We start from the raw sequence: 6,000 nt of genomic DNA, 5'->3' as shown, positions 1-6,000 counted from the left end.
TTTTTGATGGTAAATATAAACTATCACAAATTTTCGTGGCTCGATCGTTTTTTAATGATCTATAGGCAATTTTTAATTTTTTATATTTGGATTATTTTGATCTATAATTGATCTATAATTGATTTAAAGGTTTTCACTCAAAAATCTATATTTTAGAAAAATGTGACAGATCATAGATTAGGGAATGTTGTTTCTAAATTGGGTCTACAGCCGATATCTATGTATATTTGTATAAAAATCAATGTATGTTTGTTTGTTTTTTGTACCTTATAGGAGGCTAAACTACTGAACCGATCTTTTTGAAATTTTCACTGTGTATTCCTCTATAGCTGGAAGGAACAATGGGCTAAGTGGGCGTGATTCCACGCCTATATTAAGAAAATATTAAATCCGTATATTAAATCCGTATATAAGAGTAAATTTTGTCGGAGCGACTTTAGTGTCAATATGATTATTTAGGGCAAAAAGTGGGCGGAATACCATTAGGGGGCATTCATGTGAACATTTAGAGAAAAACGGGAGGACCATCGTTTATCTGCGTAACTAATAGAACATGATTCTTAAAATTTTGCAAGAAAAACTTTATTATATATCTGAACATTTTAGGTGGAGTGTGAGTCCACATATGAATTAATCAGAAAAATTCCTATATCTGGGAAGCTATAAGTGCTAAAATTCTACATGGAGAACATTGACATTCATATGAACATTTAGAGAATAATGGTCGGACTTTCAAATGATTCTTGGCACTTTCTATATGAATTAAATACAAAATTTTGTTTATCTGAAAAACTATAAGATTTTTTAAAATTTTTCATCGATTACATTAAAGTTTTAATAAACATCATAAAAATCTAATTTTTGTTATTTTTAACATACTGACTGGTGTAGGGTATCATATGGTCTGCCATGCTTTTAAATACTTTCCTATTTGTTTTTATACAAAAATCGATTTTAAATGAAAAACGTGAATGATCATAGTTTTTCGCTATTCTCGTAACTAGAAAGTTATTTTCAGATCTACATACGATTTTAGAATTTTTATATTAAAATTTTTTTGAAAAGAAAATATTTAAATACATATTTTCTTTACAACGATTTTCATGTTTAGATTACAAAACTTAGTTTTTTAGGAAAATACAAGTGATCACAGATTATTACCATTTTCTGAGCCGAGCGCTATTTAAAGATCTTTCCAAATCCGGTGTTTAATGGAAAATATGATTTGTTACATATATTTCCCTATTTTATTGAAATAACGGGAAATATACATAAGTGATCACAGAATGAATGATCTACAAAACGATTTTTTTGAAAAAATGAAAATAGTGAATACTGATTTTTAAATTTTTTTCATACAAAATTCGATTTTAATGGAATTTTGCATCGTGAAGAAGTGATCGTAGATTTCATATCACTAATTTATATTCTATACATTCAAAAGATTACCAGCTTTATTGGACTGCATAGTTTTAGGCTGCTAAATTTTAAACCATATTAAAGTAAAAAATTGAAATGTTACACTTAAATAATGCTCCATAATTTCCTCCCTTTCATTAATGAAAGTTTTAATATTGTTTATCCTTTAAAATCCTTGTTCTTAAATCCTTTATAAAACTTGTCATACGTATAATTAAATGTTCTACAAATGCATACCGGCAATGTATGTATGTATGTATGTATGTTTGTATGTATGTGTGTATGTATGTATGTATGTATGTATGTATGTATGTATGTATGTATGTATGTATGTATGTATGTATGTATGTATGTATGTATGTATGTATGTATGGATATATGTTTAGCTGTAAATGTAATTAATTGTATATGAATCAAAATAGCTCTGCAAGTAAAACATGTAAATATGTACATATGCATGTATGTTTGTATGTATGTATTCAGCTATAATATTATCAGAATATACTACCTTGAAACAATTTTCATAGCTTATTAATATTAGGTTCTTTTATCTAGCTTTTTGGTGATGTCTTCTGGTGCTTCTTTCTCTTTTTCGTTGTTATCGTTGTCATTAAATATGTACATATGTATGTATGCGAGCTTATGCATGTTCATAAATAAATGTATGTATGTTTAGGTATGTCTATATGTTTGTATATAAGTTAGCAAGAATATTCATTTATTTAAGTATATTTCGTATATTTTATGCATGCAAAAGTATTTTCATTTGTTTATTTGTATTTATGTATGTACATGTGTAAGAAATCTGTTAAAGGAGTTACAATGTAACACAATTTCTAGTCGCTACTCTAACCCACCTCGACCCACTCTTACACTTAATGACCACCATTTTAGTAAATGTCCCCCTTCTCGTAAACTATATGATACTCTTTCACTTTTGTATTTTATTGTGTGTTCATTTAAGTGGAGATTTATGAGCAGGTCACACTATAGGAAAATTAATTATTTTTGAGAAAATATGCATGTTTACGTGATGAGAGAACAAAATTGTTATAATTCTTTTGTCATTAGTTATACACACAATTTTACATTACATACCTACAATTACACTTACACATGTATGTATGTAGTAGGTAGGTAGTTAAGTATGTATTCTACTTACAATATTACTTTTATGAGTGAATATTTGTGTTTATTCATTCATGTACCACTCGTTTACCTTTTAAATGCCAACTATTACAACAACCACAAGCACAACAACGACAACTATTAGCAATAACAATAACATTACCTATAATTATAATAATAAAGGAAGTAAATAAATGAATAAATTTTTCTTCAAGCCTCTATTAACTCCCCCTGTTAGGCAGAGTTTTATGCAAAAAAAATAAAACAGTTAAACTATTTTTTTCCTATTTGAGACTTTAAAATGTAAACAAGGTGTTAATAAAGTAGAATTTCCGTTTCCGTTATTCAAAACGGAAGTTATTTCTTTTTTCTTATCGTTTTTTCCTGTCCTACGCACTATAATGAAAAAAACTAACATTGTTTAAAGTTATTTTAACAATAGATTTGGAGTTTCTTTAGTATAAAATAGAGTTAATTTTTCTAGAAAAATATGAGTGGTCAAGGATTTTTAAATGATCTACAGATAATTTTATGTTTTATATGATGGTAGTTTGAAATTTACACTTAATTGCAGCATAGTTTAAGCAGTTGTTTATAGGTTTTTCATATAAAAATTTGACAAACAGTTTTTCGTTTATTTATTCCTTGGCTGATTTTCTGCTTTTTCAGTATAATAGGAGTGAACACAGATTTCGATTATGTTCTTTAAATATTAACTAGTTTCTTAATTGTATGAATTTTTCAAATTTACAGCCGTTTTAACATAATTATTAAGTTAACGTGACGCGCCCTCTGTTAATCAGTAGTTGAAACAATTTAACACAAACAAAATATTGCCGGCAAACTGTAAAACGAATAAACAACAAATCAATTATTGTGCTGCCACACTTACGAAAAAATATACAATTATTAAATACAACTCTAAAAGGAGGATAATGCAGTGTGTTGATAATGAAGTACAATTTTAAATAACGGATAATAATAAAATATTGCGTTGCAGGAGAACTTTCTATATTATTCCTAAACAACTGGCTAAACTGCGCTTTAAGACTACATTTTATCCAAATTATATGATGACATTCAATGAAATTAAATTGCCAAAGAAAGCCTCATTAACGTGTCGCCACGGTGGATATACTGACTATATGCTCCTGTTCTCGCTCACGACCAAATGCTTATTTCTAAGAATATCTCGGTTATATCATGTTGTTCTTTATAAGTATGGGTTTTATATTCCACTAGCAAATTTTTAAAGTCATTATTAAAATCTTGTCTAAATATCTTAATATAAACGCCAACAAAATGATTTCCAGAAAAGGATTTATTATCGGGTCATGGGTCAATTACTTTTATAAATTTATGAAACATTTCTACTAAAAAACTGATAATACTGTTATAAGTAGGGTTCTTCTATAGTTCTAGGTTCGATTTTTCGACTTTTTTCATGTAATTAAAAGTCGACTTTTAGACTTTTCGACTTTTAGTATTTTATAAATTGTCGACTTTTCGACTTTTTCCGACTTTACGACTTTTTTCGATTATTTTCGACCTTTTTCCGAATATTTTCAACTCTTTCCGACTTAGACAGAAAGTCGATTGTTCGATTATTCGAAAGTCGATTTATGGAACCCTAGTTATAAGGAGACACATCCTCATAAAATTTATTGAAAGATTTTGGTTCATTTTGGTTTATTTCGCATTTCATCGCCTAGAGGTTCATAAGCCATTTATGAGCGTAGAAAGATTTTTTAGAATGGACCTTATATAGGAGTTTGGCATTTTTAAGCTAAGCTTTGATCGTAAGAGTAATTTTCTGTATGGGTTATTATATGGGGATTACTGACCGCTTCGATTTTTATTCGTATAAAACTTGTGTGAGCCTCTATCGTTATAATATTATTTTAAAACTAGTTGTGAGCTCTTTTCTATAAGGTACCTTTTATGGTGGGAAGGGTCAAATAAGAATTTAATAGAAATATTTTGTATCCTTCATAAAATGTGGCATCCAAAATATTTATATTTTATGGAAGCTTGTGTTAGATGTGGATCGATTTTAACAATCTAGTCAATGCAAATATATCATTTGTCATTATAGTCTAAAAAAAATTCAAATATTTTCATTAAAATAAATAATTAAAATTAATCCAAAATATTAAATAATAAAAAAACAAAACATCTATTTTATTCATCATCAATGTATTTATATATCACAACACTTCCCCTGTATTTATCACATGTTTTCACAAAAGTTTGGCAACACTATATTTGTTTTGGCAAAAGAAGCAAAACAAAACGGAGAATAAAAGAAAAATCAAATACGATATTAAATTAAAGTAACTCACTCTCTCACTCGCTCTGTCCTATCTACTTTTAGTATACGTTCTGTAGCGCGTTAGTAAACACATGTTGACTATTTCTGCGTTGTTTCGCCGGATACAATTGAAATCAAAAAATTTGTATAAATATAATAAAAAAAAGAAATATATCTGTGTGTATATATATATTTGTATAATAAATTTTGTTTATTAGTACAATAACAACGACAACCTTTTAGTAAAAACGTTGGCAAAGTGCATTTAAGAGTTTAATGAAATGAAAAAAATTATTAAATTTTAATCATTAACAAAATTAAAAAGAAAGTAATATAGAAACAAAGTGAGTGAATATATATTTGTAACAACAAAACAAAAATATAATAAAAATACTAATAAAAACAAAATATACGAAGAAGAAAAAAAGAGCATCGCATACGAAACGGAAAGTGAATGATTTTTATTTACGACTATCGTGTGATAGTTGAACGTACGGACGGACGGACACACGGTGTCGTCGTTTAAGCGGGTGTGTAAGTGTGTGTGTGCGTGCGTACGTAAGTTGTGTGTTTTTCTTAAAGAAAAACAACGTCGCTGTTAACGTCGTCGCCGCTGCTAATGTGAGGTGCGTAATAAAAACAAAACAAGCTGAAAATATAAAAAAAACGAAAAGAAAAGAAATGCACGCCAAGATGTGTGTGCCCGACAAAAACAGCGAAGTCTAAATATGCGAACGTAAGTTAGTGAGTGAATGTGCTCTCGTTAAAAGTAGAAAATAATAAAAAATCAAATGAAATGAGAGAGAAAAACGGTAAAAGTTGGGTGTTTACGAAAAAGAAGAATACCAAACATTTAGAAGAGCAGCAAATAATTTTTTATTGTGTGTTTTTCTGTTTTCTGTTTTTTTTTTTTAGAAGGCCAGTCTACTAACTAGAGTAGAGTTTAATAGTGAGTTATTTTTGCGTTCATATGCAATTCTAACTACAAATTGTTATTTTGTATTAACCGGAAATAAATAATAAATAGCTATTTGTTTGTAATAATAATAATAAAATATAAATACCCTTAACAATAACAACAAAAGAAACAAAAGTTATTAAAAAAATAAATGCAAATTTGATTTCTTTTCAAATAAACTTGG

The 6,000-nt window shown here is 28.0% G+C and overlaps 1 protein-coding gene across 3 annotated transcripts in view; it reads left to right on the top strand.

The window, feature by feature from the left end:
* The first annotated feature begins 4,918 nt into the window (after nt 1-4,918).
* Nucleotides 4,919-6,000, top strand: part of LOC111677709 (insulin-like receptor) — a 42,136-nt gene continuing 41,054 nt past the window's right edge. For 2 of the 3 annotated variants that reach the window (XM_046949194.1, XM_046949193.1), the window contains exon 1: nt 4,919-5,484. The gene's annotated coding sequence lies outside the window, so the exon portion shown is untranslated. Of the gene's footprint in view, nt 5,595-6,000 lie in introns of all 3 variants that reach the window. The other variant, XM_046949192.1, reaches the window with a different exon arrangement.

This window comes from Lucilia cuprina, chromosome 4 (assembly GCF_022045245.1).
Source record: "Lucilia cuprina isolate Lc7/37 chromosome 4, ASM2204524v1, whole genome shotgun sequence".
In the NCBI taxonomy this organism is placed as follows: Eukaryota; Metazoa; Arthropoda; class Insecta; order Diptera; family Calliphoridae; genus Lucilia; species Lucilia cuprina.
The sequence above is the reverse complement of the archived record's forward strand: the minus strand, read 5'-3'. Positions and strand labels throughout refer to the sequence as shown.